The 16,791-nt window shown below is 47.8% G+C and overlaps 2 protein-coding genes across 2 annotated transcripts in view; one reads left to right on the top strand and one right to left on the bottom strand.

Annotated features, from left to right (window-relative positions):
* The window catches only part of LOC8033806 (B9 domain-containing protein 2), a 92,062-nt gene that overhangs the window by 28,254 nt on the left and 47,017 nt on the right, over window positions 1-16,791 (bottom strand). The window contains exon 2 of the mRNA XM_042293443.1: window positions 16,604-16,731. The gene's annotated coding sequence lies outside the window, so the exon portion shown is untranslated. The remainder of the gene's footprint in view (window positions 1-16,603; window positions 16,732-16,791) is intronic.
* Window positions 16,083-16,791, top strand: part of LOC8023406 (amino acid transporter AVT1A) — a 68,188-nt gene continuing 67,479 nt past the window's right edge. The window contains exon 1 of the mRNA XM_029990371.3: window positions 16,083-16,288. The gene's annotated coding sequence lies outside the window, so the exon portion shown is untranslated. The remainder of the gene's footprint in view (window positions 16,289-16,791) is intronic.

The raw sequence follows: 16,791 nt of genomic DNA, 5'->3' as shown, positions 1-16,791 counted from the left end.
GGGTGTCTGGATCCAGCGTTCATGTTCGTCGTGGTCGGTTTCAAGTACTTCTTCATTTTTTCTTGCTGCTTGAAGTCGGGACGCGCAAGAAGAGCAGGTAGAAAAATAAATGTCCGTTGGGTCGTCGCGACCGAGCAACTGAGCGACGTTGTCGGCCATGTTAATTTGATCGTAGAAAGTGCGTAAGACAGCTTCGGAGCTGTCGTAGGATTTTGTCGTAACCTGCGCAAAAGTTACGACAATTTCGTTTCGAGAATACGGATTTTCTCTCAAATTTGTCGTACGCATTTTTTTCGTCGTAAGTTCGCTTTGAGAATCCGGCCTCAGAGGCGGCGCACATGGGAGTCGCTGCCTGGACTCAGGCGCCGTTGGTAACAATGTTAATCCTCTTGTCCATGTCCCATTAAATGTAGTTTGTTGTTGTTGAAACCGTTGGCTCCGTGTTATTCCTCCGGGTCGGGTATGCAGTAGGGCAAACCGACCGCAATGCGGAGGGCAAGTTCGTCTGCTCCTTGCGCAGGGGGTAGCGGTGACGTCAGAACGCCGAGCCCTGATTGGCTGATCGAGCCCCCCTATCTGAGCGTCGTCTGCTTCTTTGCAACGTCGTCTGCTCGCAACGTCGTCTGCGTCTGTCTTACGTTTCCTGCGACTTTCGGGAGTGCAGAGGCCAGATTCACGAAACGATCTTACGCCAAAAATGTGCGTAAGACAAAACTCAAGAACAAATTCGTATTCACGAAACGAAATTTTCGTAAGTTTTGCGCAGGTTACGGCGAAATCCTACGACAGCTCCGAAGCTGTTACGAACTTCTTACGATCAAGTCAGCATGGCCGACAGCGTCGCGGTCGCGACGACCCACGGACGTTTATTTTTCTACGTGAGCTTCTCACGCGTCCTGACTTCAAGCAGCAAAAAAAAAGTAAAAATTACTTGAAACAGAGCACGACGAACAAGAACGCTGGATCCACAGACACCGGGGAAAAGCTCCAACGGCGACGATTCCACCGAACGCGACCAAACGAGCTGGGCAGTTAGGCCTAGCAGGCACTCCGCGACTCGGCGACCGTCTGCCCACGACCGGCAGACGTGCTGAATGGAATATGCCCGCGCGACCCTTGTGAACCCTTCCCGTGTTATACTTTGATCGCTGACCTCAATTTTAGATCAAGAGGTCAATTTCTTCCTCTTGTTATCTCCTTGTTTCCCGAGGCAACGGTGACTCTCGCCGGTGAAAAAGCGGCGAATCTCCGACAGACGCAGGAAAGGTAAAGCAGTCATCGCTTTGACTAGCAGACGTAAAGCAGACGACGTTAACTGCGCCAACCCGCCGGCGCCGTTAAAGAGTGAGGGGTCTCGCCGCACACGAATGGAGGTAAAAAGTATTTGGGAGGGAACTTGCGGACACTAAGCAAACAAACCTCGGCGCCCCGGGACACCTCGCCAGTGAGTCCTTTGACTTCCCTCCTTGATGCGCGTCTGCTAGTTAGACGAAAACAACGTACCGCTCGAGTTATTTCGTCTTTTGGCTTTATTAAAAAAATACGCTACTCTGTTGCAAAATATTAATTGGGTAGTCCTCCAACACCATAATAAAGCGCCTGGCAAAAAATAAAAAAATTTTTTTGGGGGGTGTCAGTGTCCCTTTAAAGGCCAAGTCGAGTTCGCTCCGAAAGTCGCAGGAAAGGTAAGACAGACGCAGACGATGTTGCGAGCAGACGACGTTGCAAAGGAGCAGACGACGCTCAATAGGGGGTCGCGATCAGCCAGTCAGGACTCGGCGTTCTGACGTCACCGCTACTTCCTTTCTCATGCGCAGAAGACGAAAATGAGCCCACTTGCGAGGCGTATAGCGCCCAAGCGTGGTATGCTACCCACTCGCAGGAATTGACCTTTTTCAGAGATCGCTGGGCGCATGCGCCGACTCTGAGAAAGGAGAGGAAAGGGAAAGGCGCCATTTTTGGTGGCTCTCTCGCCCGCTCGGTCGCTCAGGCAGTGCTGGTTATGCTTGATTCTTCCGGTATTCTCGCGGCTTGGCTTCATAGTCGTCATGCCTCACCACCACGCAGCAGAAGGTTGCACAAATAGACGCAAACATTGTTAAAATCCCAAATTTTCTAAAGTTCTTGTAGCCTTTGGCGGGTGGTGCACGAAAGCACCCGATGTCAAACGCCCCGCCGCTTTTGCCCTGCTTTCAAAAGCCTATGACGAGAGTCCCCCGCGTCAAGTGGCTGGAACATCAATGTGACGGCGGAACATTCTGCTTTTAACTAAAATACAGTAAATGTGAACAGGATGATATACCTGAAATCGGGGTAGGAAAAAGGAAAACGCAAAAAGGACAAGGAAAAAGGACAGGCAACGTCTCCTGAGACGTTGCCCGTTTTTCCTTTGCGTTTTCCTTTTCCTACCTCAGTCTCAGGTTTAATAATATAAAATGAACGTGTTGCTGAATAGATACGAATACATGAAAGGATAAAACATCAAGGACGGGGACGGATACAGGACTTCTTGAAAGAGGTACTCTTTCCGTCCCTCTCCTCGATGTTCCATCAAGCTCTCATGTATTCAACTTACACCAGCTCGCCTGCACTCTGACCATTTTTTTTTCATAGTAAACGTGCAAACGAGGTTGTGTGACGTAATCGTGCCATACCCGGTACTGAATTAAAAAATAACAGCATAAAGCTTTCCGTTCTTCAGGCGTGCGCTATACACATTCGCGTCTTGCCACGTCAAAAAAAAAAAAAAGACAAAACATTTAAAGCGAGCGAAACGAATTTATGCCTTACGGAGACAGAACCTTGATGAAATTTCTTGGCAACCAACCGTGAACTTGTGGCTGTTTGCTGTTTGCCCTGTTTGCTGGGCCCACTTTGTCGAAGGTTCGTAAACGTGCCGAATTCAAAGATGGATTGTTTCTAACATACCGTTCCTTACTTTTTGACGCTGCAGGCCATCCTTCGCGATATCAAGACGGCCCGGATTTCGCACCGTCCGAGTTTGTTTACACATACCCGAATACGGCCATGTCCCGTGCCCTCGCGCGGTACGCAGGACGGCGAAGTGACGGGCGCGATAAGCTTGAATAACTTAAGCGATCAAGGAGAGTAAAATCAGCTGTTTGTAGTGGCCGGGCCTCACAAAACGGAGCTCACAAGCTCCGCACAAGGTGGATGGTTGGGTCGGTATCCAAGCTGGTCACCATTACTTTCCTTACATAACACTCTGCGACTCTGCTTTGAAAGCAGACCCCTTTTTTAGTTGCTTGCAAGACGCGACACGGAAGTGACGATGAAGTGACTCCGAGTCGATGGTAAGAACCGATGCGGCGTCGGCGGTCTATCCATCCCTGAAGGTATAAAAACGAACGAGGTCCTCTGTATCCTAGACATTAACTTTTGTTAATCCTCCAGGTCGTTCTCAGCCATTTCGAAGAAAATATGCACGCGAAGCGACGACAGAAAGACACGTTCGGATTGGTGAAGGATGGAACAACGCCACCAGAGAACACACGCAAACACATGGACCGGGAGACAAGCCACGCCTGGCGCGGACGACGGAGAGACGTTCCCGGAGCCACCAAAAGTGTTTCGCGGGATTTCCGCGAGGGCGCGCCACGATCGTGGCCAAACTCTGAAAAAGGTCAATTTCACGGGGCTCGGTTTCTTCTTTCGGTAAGCTTTTCTCCCACACCCCGTGTTTCCTATCGTCGTTCCGTGCTTCTGGCACGTCCGCGTTTGTTGTATTTGTGTGTTTCTGATTGTTTTTGTGACCGCGGCAATCCTTATTGCGCGCTTGTGTTGGTTTCTGGGGGGCGTTTCCTTTTTTTTTTTTTGCGCTTGTGTTGGGTTTTCGAGGGCGTTTCTTTTTTCTTTTTTTTTCTTTTTGTGTTTGCAGGCATGCTCACACGGGAGCAGGAAGCCGCGATGGCCGCAGCGGCACAAATGAACCTGCTCACGAAGGTCACGGAGATGTGCGACTCCGTGATGCAGCGCCTGGCCCACACGCCTGGCCAGCAGGTAACCCCACCGCTAGAGCTCCGACCACACTTGACTGTTCCAGTCTACATGGGGTACGACGACGTCAAGTCCGTGGCAGACCTCCTGGGCGAGCTGCAGACGTACCGCTGGGCGGACTTCCAGACAAGGCTTCGAGAAGAGTTCCTGCCTACAGGCTACGCAACGCAGATTCTCCGAGAAATCGAGGCAAGGACGCAGCACCCGGATGAAAGTCTGGTCCGGTACGTTCGTGGCATGCAAGAGCTCTTCAAGAGGGCGGACCCGAAGTCGCCGGAATCGGACAGAGTAGCTCGGGTCAGAAGACAGTGTCACCCAAGGTACCACGTCTACCTGATCAACCGCGCCTTTGTGGGCACCCTGGCGGCTCCTCAGCCCAGTTGCGGGACTGCGAGGCAAAGGTGCCGAACTTTTCCCGCGTGGCGGCGACGTCACGCCAGCCACGCGCACATCGGATGCGCCGCCTTGATAAGGCAGGTCAGAGAGTCGCTGCTTGGACTCGGGCGCCGCTGGTAAACATGTTGATCGTCTTGTCCATGTCCAATTAAATGCAGTTTCTTGTTGTTGAAACAGTTGACTCCGTGTTATTCCTCCGGGTAGGGTATGCAGCAAGGCAAACCGACCACAATCCTTATCTTGAGTATGCATCTGAAGTCGGATACCTGCAGACCCGTCTCATCAAGCAGCTCGATGTTTAACCCCATGTGGTTTGTACAATTTCTTGTCTTCAGGTGTACCGTACCAGTGACAGCATTAGAAGGCGTAAGAGCTTAGAAGTATTTTATGATATGTAAAAGTAACTGCACCTGTCAGTACAGCTACCTGTACATTTGTGAAGTGTTAAAACATTTTGATGGTGTATGGTGTGTCTCCGTGTTCTTTATCTTTTTTTTTTTTCATTCTGTGATCTATTTTGTTACGTGCTCGGCATCTGTTCTGCTTGTAGTGCATACTCCTGCCGTGGCCTTTTACTTGGCTAGCAGTTGTGGAATAAATAAAATTGTGACTGATTTTGTTCTTTACGTCATCTGTGCTTGTGTATTTTCATGGAGATTTTGATCTCTCATTCGCTTGTTTTGCATTCTTCTCTGGATGAGATTTGAATTATTTTTTGCTTCACTCTCTTTTACTGAAATAACCTGAAATTGCTCGACTCCTTTCTTAGATTTGATGTAGACTCCAGAGGCCTTATATGCATCTACAAGAATTAATATGTATGAATATTGACATATTGAATAGAGAACTTGCAGGTCTACACTAAAATTGTATGAAAGTAAAATTTGTAAGCCCTCGATTAGGTGTTGAACCCGAGCGCTGGTTTCCAAGTCTGCACCAGGTTTCTAGCCCTAGGACGCTGGTCCAGGGGTCTAAAAGCAGCGTTAATCATTATTAAACTTGGATTTTTTTAGTATGAACGAATAGCAAGAAAGATACAGACACTGGTAAAATTACGGAGTAAAAACGTTTCATCAAATGAAATAACGAAAAGAGTATTTATTACGCTCGGAAGAGTACTGGCACCGCGTAGCCCGTACCGAGAGGCACGCGGTGTCGCAAAGTTTTACAGCATGCATAGAATACTCACGCACAGAAATACGTAGCGATTTTTATCATTACTAGTACTGCAGTCAGCTTAAAAATGCTAGCTTTGAGTTATCCACATCAACGCTTCACCGATGGAAAAAAAAAAAAAATAGTATCGCTTTCTAGGCCGCCAAATTGTTTTTAGCGCCTGAAGGCCAAACCCTCCCGAAAGCTCGCCAAGGACACATAATAAAAATTAGTGAATCATTTGAAATCGCGGAGAATGTAATCGCAATTCGGCAGTTCGATATGGTGATTTAAAGAGACTTGCAATTCCTGTGAAGCCGAACACTCACGCACTCACGAGACACTGACCTAACAAAACTCGGTAGGGACGATTGGGGCGATTATCCAAATCACTTTCGGGATCCACGGTTGGACGAACCGATCTAAAGCGGCTTCAGGACGGTCGAATGCGGATGCGGACTCTAAATTGAGGTCACTGCCACACAACACTTATATGACGAGAAAAGTTTACACGATCTGCAATTTCCCTGCTCCAGCTGACCGAGACGTCGAGACGCTTGGGAAATTCCAGAGGGCGCCTCCGTCGCAAACCGGAAGTTAGAGGTGGGCAACGTTACTAAAACACTCAGTTGGGAAACTCCCATAGAGACAGCCCTAAAAATATGGCCCCAATCTGTCTCCGAGCACGGAACTAATGACGAACACAATGCCACCATTTCTCCCGCAGCGGCCACTCGAGAAACTGCACGTGACTTCTATTTTTGGCTTTGGTGAAACCCCGTCTCCCCGGCGGACGCGCCGCGCCGAACTACCGAAGTTAAAATGCACCTAGGTCGGGACACGCTACCTGAAAGGCCCGCTGAGGCATGGTTTTATAAAAACAATATTAATTGTTCCGCAAAACCTTGCGAACTAAAGATGATAAAAATCATCACGCGCCCATCATTTGGTACTAAACTCCAATAAATTTCATACAAAAAGAGTCTTTTCCGTTTGTTTTTACGCAAAAACAGGCTTTCAAAAAGCTCAAGGGGACCACAGTACAGACAAACGATAAAGAGTGGCGCTGTTGTCGCATTTAGCTCGGTCTCGGTGGACGCCAGCGGCCCAGGTTTTGACGGCCAGTTTCCCAACTGAGTGTTTTAGTAACGTTGGAGGTGGGGTAAGGAGGGATTTTTTGCGCCTGGCAAAAAATAAAAAAAATTTTTTGGGGGGTGTCAGTGTCGCGACGAGCTTCGGCCACAGCGCGCTTCAAATCTGGCACAAACGATAATCGTCAAAAACGCGTCGTCCTTCCTCGCCCCTTCGGGAATTTATTTCTTTAAAACTAAGCATGCCAGAACATTGAAACAAACGGCATTGTCTTTCGTAAGGAACGCAGCACCGCGTGCAAAAGTTGGAGAAAAAAAGATTACGAATGTACCTCACTACTTGAATGCAAATGAAACCGTCCGCCGGTCTTTCGAAGTTCGACGAACGTCGAACTTTTACCCTAAAAGTTCGAAGTTCGTCGAACTTCTGACTTTTCAGGATCGAAAGTTCGAAACTTTTCGAATTCTCTTGATAAATAAGTTCGAAAGTTCGAAATTAATCGAATTTTTTGGTCAGTTAAGTTCGGAAGTTCGACAAGCATCGAACTTTGCAGCGCAATAACTTCGAAAGTTCGAAAAAGATCGAATTTTCTAGCGTAATAAGTTCGACGGTTCGAAAAGCGTCAAACTTCTTAGCTTAACAAGTTCGAAAATTCGACTTCCGTCGAATTTTACGATGTAGACAATTCGAAAAATCGAAATCTTTCGAACCTTTCGAACCGTTTGATTCGATCATCGAAACTTCGATTCGAAAAAAGTTCGCGGCATCCCTATTTGTGATTGCGCCTTTGTAGATAATCTTATTCTTTTTTCTGGAGACGCAAACGACGGGCATAACAAGATCGTTTGCATATTCCGCATACCTCGCAAAAGCGCTTCCCCATTCACCTTGCGAAAAATGCGAAACACGGAGTCCGCACTGCCCTGACTTCCCAGTCTTTCACCTGTTTTAGAGCAGTTTGTACCTGCTAGTAGGTATGTCTACTGAAATTGAAACTTGAAAGTAGGGGCAGTGCCAGAGAGAAAGTGTGGAAAGCTTGCTCGCTCTCCCCAATTTCTGAACTCTCAAGTGATTGTACCATAATAAATGCACCAACGCCTCTTCCCAAAATAAAGAAAAATCACCTTGTTCATTACGTAAAAGATGGTCTCAATTCATGCATCTGTGGGCATGGTAGGAAATATTCTCTAAATTTATTCACACCGCATGATGAGCGCGACAAGCTCACACTAGCTTTACAGGTAAATATCGGTGGGGACTTAAGTTTCCCTGAAATCCTGTATAAAACGCAAACCGCATGGAGCGTTTTTCTGCACGTGAAAACGTGACGCGCTATGAACGCTCGCGCGGAAGCTGACGCGGGGGCGCCCGCATGCAGACAAAGCCAAGCACCGCCGGCCGCGCGTTGACTTCTCAACACGCAATGTAAATGTTGACGCAAATACTACAAAATGAGAATGAAAGGAACAAATAAGTAAATAAAACGGGTCTGTGTGTCAAAAGGAACACCTTTTCAATTTTTATATGGAAAATAAAAAATGCTTTTGAACATTTTGAGATGTGCTGAATACGAAACAGCGTACTGTGCAGGATCGCGTGATAGTTCGACCGACCCTCATTGGGCGAGAGCCGCTTCGACGCCTCGACGCGCGCGTCTTGTTCAGAAAAGAACGCTTCCGCGAAAACGCGCGCCCGCGCGCAGGAAATGACGTCAGTTTGACGCCGACGTGCCTGAATCGCGAGCAAAAACGCGCCATGCGGTCTGCGCTTAACCGGTTATTTGCACGACCGAATCATCTACTCGAGCGATGTGCGTCGCTGTGCAAACACTTCGCTGTGCAAACGCAGTCCAACAACACGCATCAAAACGGCAGGTTTCGTACAACAATCCGGAGTCCAGTGTTTAATTAAAACGACGTCATTTTGTTGAAAACGCCCGCAGCTTTTCACTCATGGTATGCGTCGGGAATCTTCCACATTTTGAAACGGAACGAACGAAGATTTAGCTTTAAAGACGCTCACTGTGTCCCTTCGGACCAGATGGACCGGATCAGCAGACGACGACGGGACTGCACTCGTTGAACCTGAACCCCCCCCACGACAACCAATTTGCGCTCCGCGTTAGTATGGGTTTCTAGTTCCAAGCCCCACACCACACACCACAAACGTTTCAGCCCTTGTCGCATCGCCGTGTTGCATCAAACAGAACGAGATCGTCGAAGTCAACGCAGCGCTGTCGTGAGCCTGGCTTGTAATTGCGCACTTCTGGACCGTGTAACTCCCTTCGCTTTCAAAGCACACACTACGATTACGAATGTTACTTTCCGCCTTACGGTAACTGCACGGGGACACTTCTTCGGTTACGTCTTCACTACATGTACTCGCGAACCGCGGAGCTTCTCGCGTCCCGTCGAACCAAAACAATACCGGCGCCATCGTGCGTTGTTGCCAAATTTTCTCTGACCAAAAAGAAAAAAAAAAAAAAAAGACGAAAGCAAATTGGCGCTAGCTTCCAGCGTACGTCGGCATTGCGCCGTGGACAAATTTTCTCTATCAGCTCTAGCTTAAACGTGACCTACAGATGCAGCAACACTGGTAACAAGTTTTCTCATGGCGGCCAGCATGGAGAGCCGCAAATTTTGATGAGGTTGCATGGGAAGCAGCGGCACCTCACCCCTGCTAATTAAAATTAACCTTCTCGATTAAAATAGGTTCAATGGGTAGCTCTCCAGCGTGAGAGTTTCTCGCTTGTGCACAACTTTGTGGTCACTTTTTGCTCTTATTTTACTATTCGAAGAGCCTGAAACTATCTGATAAGCGCGGAATATTGCCGCGCGCGCGTACACTAAGTTTTTGGAGTTCAGTGAATGCATGCTATCTTCGCCTTTCGATAATAGCCTTGATTCACGACTAACCATCGAATTTTTGTTTTTTTAGTTGAGTTCTTTTTGTGTCTGTGTAAAAATAATCGTTGATGGCGAATCTTGAGCAGTATGTTTTCGAGACGATACTGGCAAATGCAACATCGCGACTTATCTCGTAGTCTATTTGTAATATACTTCATGGTCTTATCGCACAGCTCAACTGTTTGACGAAATGACATGACCTTGTCCCTCCTTGATTAGTACTTACATTGCTCCCTTCGTGCAAGGTCGAAACATTAAAAGAAATAAAGCGCAGTTTAAGGTAACATTTAAAAAATATATTCAGGGTTGTTTGGACGTGAGTTATTATGACAGATATTTTCTTTAATTTTTGTTTACACTCACGTCTGTGCCTTCCAAGCAGCACACAAATATCAATCTCATTTCTTGTTTATCACAGCGTCACTTTGAAGAAGACCAGTACCAGATGAACCGACAAAATGGGCGGGGACTCCTCAAGCGGACAGCAGTATAGCTACGTTGTTTTATCTCAGACGTATTACTACATCTATATCTCACTTGTTTGCGTGCAATATTATTTGGTGTTTAGATCTGTGCTGAGTGACTCTCCCTTCCCTGCGCAGCGAAGCCGAAGCGAAGAAAGCCTCCCGCAACTCGAGCCAGTCCGGCTGATCTTGGAGGTGTCGCCACTGCAGGCCTTTCGTTAATTTCTGCGGCAGGAGCCTCGGACCATGAAGACTCTGGCAGGGAGGACACTGAGGCAAACTCTATTTCAGAAGAAAGTGTGCACGACCGCCTGGATGATACAATTGATGTCGTGACACTGCATACAAATGAATTAAAAAAAAAAAAAACAACTTTGCAAGACACAAAAAGGAAAAAAACTGCGAGTTGGAAGAAAGCTTGTCAACCGCGAAGAAGTTAAAGAGAGCTTCAACAAAAACAAGGCAGCTAGAAACAAAACTTTCCACGTGAACCAGAAATTTGACATTCCTAAGCGAGTACCAAAAACGTGTTTTGGAAAAACTGAACAGAAGAGGCTGTGCTTGGAGTGCTGACACCGTACGGAAGGAACTCAAGTTCGCCTATGGCTCCACAGGGTATGACCTTCTACTTGAGCAGGGAAATTTTTTGCGACGAGAAGGACGCTGTGCAGGAGACTGCAACACCTGTCATTTCAGCCCGGTGTGCTGACTGAAATATTGCGTGTGATGGAAACAAAATTCGCTGCGGTGTCAGACATTGAAAATGATTCCGTCCTTTTTCTTGGCAAAACGGAAATTCGAAAAGGCGTTGTGTTGGACAGTGGCAAGGACACTTTGCTTGGCAAAACGACGCTGCCCAAGAGTTTTTATGGTGGGATGAATCAACTCACGCTGAAAGCAAGTCATAGCGTACCACCATATGGGCGCATATACCAACGGAGACCAGTCAAAGAAGTTTGTTTTTGACTTAATCAAGCTCTGCGCGGACATTTCACTGCGTGTGCCCTGAGTGACGTGTGATATTGGCAGTTCTAACCGTGTCGCGTGGAGATCCCTAAACTTCTCCAGTTCCCGCAGTTCTGTGACCGTACGCTGTGCGTGTGCCGCATCCCTATAATGATGGTAAGCCATTATTCTTCATGCCAGACCCCGAACATGTGTCGAAACATCTGAGAGGGCACCTTGTACGAAAATATGTAGAGCATCTAAGCGGCGAGGTAGTCTCCAAGTTCAATTTACCAAGCAGTGAAGTCCCAATAGAGCGTATGGAGATGGAGCTTAAGTTGGACACTGAGCAGCTGCGAGTGGCATCAAAATTAAACAGTACTCATGTGTCAAATGGCCATTTCACGAATTGAAAGTCGGAATAGTGGTGCAGCTATTCAGGGAAGGTGCCTCGGCTATTCGGTATTTTATCCAACAGAACACACTGCCGGTTGAGGCTGAAGCAACTACCTGGTTTTTCGAACTGGTGTTTCAATGGTATACCCTAATGACTTCTCTCCATCCTGTCGTTGTTTTGAGTTTTGCAAACGAGAGCAAGTATGAGGAAGCCATTTCAACTCTGAAGCTCAGTGAAGAAAGAATGGAAGCCACGCCAGGCAGGGGTACTAATGTCGACAACTGTAGTGTTGTAATTGCACGGTGTTTTTTTCAAAAGGGTGTGGCTACATTTTTTGCTGACAGCTCAAGACTGTCCTGAGAACCTGTTTTCGGTGTCAGGATGATTTCTCCAGAGCCAAACGCATATGACGTAAAAAATGCACTCAAAATTTTAACAGTGAGTCAGTTCATCAAAGTCCCCAAAAATTCAGGCTACAACATTGACGACAGCACATACCTGGTGGATTCCTTCTCCGCAGAAATCCAAGAAGTGCAGCAGGAAGTTGAAGAGCTTCCAAGGGATGATAAGATTATGGAAATGGAACCACTCTCTAGTGCCAAGTCCGACATTCTAGCTCATTTGGCAGGGTTTTTGGTTAAACCTCTGCTCTGCGCTGTACAGTCGTGCCGTGTCTGCACACGAGGGCTCACTGCAGAAGAGGCTTCCGAGGAGCATGTTCTTGTGCTTATGAAGAAATAGGTTCAAGGTGGAAAACACCTCACTTACGTCAGCCTGGAGGTCTTCAACTTGGTTTCTTGTTGTGAGGGAGTATTTAAAGCCTTCTCAGAAGAAGAGGGCATTTGTCTTTTGAAGAGCTTAATGAAGACCGTAAGACGAATTATTGAGCAATCTGTTCCCGTTCATCCTGTTGAGAGCAGCGAACACCCACATCTAATGCGCAGGTTGTTGGAGCGTTTTGTCGTAATGCGCCTGAGCATTTACTTGCATTGACCAAGTCAGCCGGAGGAGTCGGATGATGGTTATGGTAACAAAACGGTCGCCGGTACCAACCTGCAGTGAGATGCAGCTTTTCGCTTTTTCAGAAATAAATCTTGTTGTATACGGTGTTGAGGTATTTGTGTCTTTTTCCTGTAACATTTCATGTGCTAGTAAACGTACTATTTAATTTAATAAATTACTGAACAGGTGCTTTGTATACAAACCGAGCTCTGCAATAAGTGTCTCCTAATGGTAGAACAGCTGCTCCATTTAACAACGCGTCGCAAAGTCGCTAAAATGTATAATATTTTTCCATTATGTGCTACTTTATATCTCGAATAGTACGCATAGGGGTTGCCAATGTAAACTGCTGCACTCGCTTTAACAAAAAAAAAAAAAAAAAAAAAGAAAGTGTGGCAAAAAGAAATAACAACAACAACGAACAAACAACAGACGTGAGAACCCAAAACCAGTGCGCTCGCTTGTCATAATGTTCGTGTCGCGTCCGCTCTTTTATTTTTTATTTATATGAGTAAAAAGACTCTCTGAGACGTGCGTCTGAGTTGAAAAATACAACGCGTAATGGAAGTTGCACGCCTTAAGCGTACGTAAGCGCATTCTAGGCTAGATGTAGCCCACACGAAATAGCGCATCTGCACGCGATTGAACCAAGATGGCGGCGCCGACGGAGATCTCTCCACCCTGGACGGAGGCGCGTTTATCGAGGCACCCTAGTGTGAGCGGGAAAGAAAAAAAAGACACGCACATCACCTGCACGAGAGGGAGAAAAGGCACCCTTTGTGGTTTTTTTTAAGGGCTTCGAAGGGGAAAATACAACAAACGCAAGTAGTTTTTTGTAGGGTTTCCAAGAAGCGACCAAACGCACCCCCCCTATCCCCTCATTGAGGAGCGCGAGGGGGGGTGGACCGCCTCCCCTGATTGGCCGAGGGGCTGTCCGGGGCCGGAAAAAAGTTCAAGGTTTTCAACCTTGTCCCGCAAAGCGGGAGCTGCAAAACGTCACGCTCACGTTCTCGTTGACGTCACTCCTCCCTTCCGGATTTGTCCGGGCCCGTTTTCGCCAGTTTTGCAGGTTGATTTGGACCGCACTTTACGTATCGGCTAAGCAAATTTTTGGCCTGGCTAAAGGCTAGCGCGGGAATTACTAAGTTGCGTTTACCTCCGCGCCCGTCTACCGCTCCGTCCTATTTTAATCTCCCTAAACCAGGCTATGTGACATCCATGAAAACGCGCCAACCAGAGCGGCTTACTCCGCAAGCTTTTCCAAAAAAGGCGTCTCGGTTCGAAACCGCGGGATTCCGCCGCTGAACCAACTGCGCTAATAGCGCTCGCAGCCGGGATCAGAGCGAGCTTGAAATGTCACAAGCCAGCGAGCGACCCCGCTCTCACGTAAAAGGTGAGATAGTGTGCAGGAGGCTAGAGGAAAGGAAGGACACATGTGCCTTGGAGGAAACGGAGAGTCGAGAAATACCGGGGTCAAACCTGGCACGTATGTCATTCCGCGATTCCGTTGTTCAATGTCAGCGTAATGACATTTAAATATCAGGGTTTCATGTAAATATGACACCCTGATATTTAAATATGTGGTGTCATATGGTAAATATCAGGGTCAGCGTGACGACATTTAAATATGTCGCGGTGCCATGTAAACATTTGGAATGATCGGCATCAGTAGCGCCAGGCAGCTTTTCTTTAAGTTGGAATGTACTAGAAGGATTTGATGTCTCCATTTCGTGCGTGTTCTCTTTTGTTGTGTAACTTCCGCTGTTTGGTGTCGTGCAAGACCAATAGTATTTCAAATAAATGAATAAATAACAACAACATGATGGGCCCCATTGCTGGCTGTTTCTAAACGGCTATTTTAAAGCCTAGCACAGTGTTAAAACAATGCAAGACGTTAACAAATCTCTTTAATGCGAGAGTATAGTCCATTCCAACTCGAGAAGGAAGGGCGAGGGAATTGAACGGCCAGGGAGGAGGAAGCAGACGGAACACTGAAGAGGAGAGCGAGAAATATCCTCCCCTCTCTAGCGTTCCGTCTGCCTCCTGTTCCCCGTCCCTGCTTTCCCTCGCCCTACATTCTCGCCCTACTTTCTTGAGCGCAGCTCTTGAGGTAGAGAGGGGAGGGTACGGAGGGGAGGTACGCCCCTCCTCCTCTCCTCCTGCCTACCACTGAATTTGTTCATGGGTGACGTGACACGAAGCCGTCACGTCATTTTCCCCGCTAAATTTAGCGGGGAAACTGAATTGGTGCTGAGGTCACGTGACATCAATTTTCCCGCTAAATATAGCGGGTAAATCTTTATGCTAGATTTAGCGGGGAAAGTTTTCTGCTAAACTTAGCGGGAAACTTTCCCCCTAAATTTAGTCGGGAAGTTTTTCCGCTAAATTTGACAGAAATTTCCCCCTAAATTTAGTGAGAAAATTTTCCGGCCATATTTAGCGAAAAAGTTTACCCGCTAAATTTTGCTGGAAAGTTTCTCCGCTAAATTTAGCGGGAACGTTTCCCCGCTAACTTCAGCGGTAAAATTTCCAGCTAAATTTAGTGGAAACATTTCCGGAACTCTACAGCCAAGGCCGTCGGCGCGCAGGCGCAGTGGCGGTTTCTTCGTAGCAGAGGGTTAGCGGAGGGGGAAACACGGTCTACTAAAACTCCCCAATGCAACGCTCGCGGTTACGCCGACGTCGACGTTGCTCAACACGGAAACAAGCGCCTAAAGGCCCGTTCACACTCCTGCAACCGAGTACGACCGAGAGAGACGAGATCTATTAAAACCTCTTAAAATTTCGTAAGACGAGAGAACACACTGGCATTTTGGCGCCATCCATGCGGTGACCCTGGAAGTGCATATCAGAAGAGCGAAGGTTTTGCGGGATATCCAAGGTCAAATGTGCGTAATACCTATAAGAAAGGCTCGTTTATAACGTTGACAAAAGGTTTTCCAGCCAAGAAAGAAAGGATAATGCGCGAGAGAAAAGAGAAATTATGCCGGACCGCCAAGTTTGCACTGCTACCCAATAGATGGCGCCAGTGTGTCTCTCGTTGTAAGAGGTTTCAAGGCACCCAGTTCTAAGAGGTCGCAAGAGTGTGAACGGGCCTTTAGAGCTATGCTCTAAAACATATTAGCGTTTGTCCACAGCAGGGGGGGGGGGGGGGGGGGGGGGGGGGGAGGCGGTGAGTGGGTTGAAACCAGATATTGCACCGTGGCTACAGCAGGGCCACCCCAGCGGTATGACGTCAGGTAGCTGAGTTGGTGTATAACGACGTTTGCAAGCAGCCACGCTTCAAGATGTGGTCTGGGCGCGCCATGAACACAGAAAATGCTCTGCTGGCGCTCCAGTCTGTCAACCTTGGGCACGCCTTCGCAAGGCTTGATTACAAGAAGGTCTATCCACACCGGATGCAATATGGCGGCGCCCAGGGGCCTCGCAAAATACACACATATGCTCCGGCAGACTCGTGTAAAGTAAAAGACGTCTGCGCATGCGTCGTGCCGACTGCGGTACCACCGGGGCCATCGCGGTGCCAGTGCCGTGCGTGGGCGCAGCTGTTTAGACCGGAAACCGACAAGATTTTGATTTTGTTTTTTTAATTGCCAATCCCGCAGTTCCGGTGACAAAAACGTGCGGCTCCCTCTCCCAAGCGGGCGGCCGCTGGAGGCAGATAATGTCACAGCCCAGAGATGATAACTCGCGATGCATCGTTTAGAAAAAATGAAAGAGCAACGGTCGGAAGAGTCGTCAGGAGGCGCGTGTAGCGAGATAATCGCAGCTGGGCTCGCCTCGGATTCCGTTTACGGCCCTATTGTCAGGGATGCCTGACAGCTGGGGAGCCGAGTCGACGACGGACACACCGGCAGACCCGGGTCCCGACGGCGCAGGCTGAACGGGTTGAGCCAGTTGAACCACTCCGAACGGTAGGCACTTGTTCCTTTTTCCGTTCCTTGTTTTTGTTACAGTCTTCCCTGTGGAGCCGCGTTCACACTGCCCATACCCATCATACAAAAAGCAGTCTGCAGACACTATTTGACGAACAAAAAGTTTTGGGCGCAAACTAGCTGGTGATGATTGAACACAAATGACCCCGTAAGTGGGACGTCACCGCTGCAAACAAACCGTTGCTAGGGGCGCTGTAATGGATGAATACATGGGACTGGATTCCGCTCAAAAATTGGACGTGGAATTTAAACGCCTAAAATGATAAAGACAGGAGGCTTAAATTTCACACTTACCACGGCAGATGTTTGGAGAGAATCGGCTGTTTTTGAGATATTTGCGACGGCAACTTCCGGTCCTGGAGACGTCTCAAGATGCCTTTGGCAGACGACGAACGCGTAAAGAACGCACACAGAATGGCCATCTGCAACAGTTTGAATAGATTACAGTTGAAAACGAGCGTGTTGGTTATTAGATACAAAAC

The sequence above is a fragment of the Ixodes scapularis genome, unplaced genomic scaffold (genome assembly GCF_016920785.2).
Source record: "Ixodes scapularis isolate PalLabHiFi unplaced genomic scaffold, ASM1692078v2 PGA_scaffold4__175_contigs__length_147842914, whole genome shotgun sequence".
Lineage (NCBI taxonomy): Eukaryota > Metazoa > Arthropoda > Arachnida > Ixodida > Ixodidae > Ixodes > Ixodes scapularis.
This window is presented reverse-complemented; position numbering and strand designations above follow the sequence as displayed.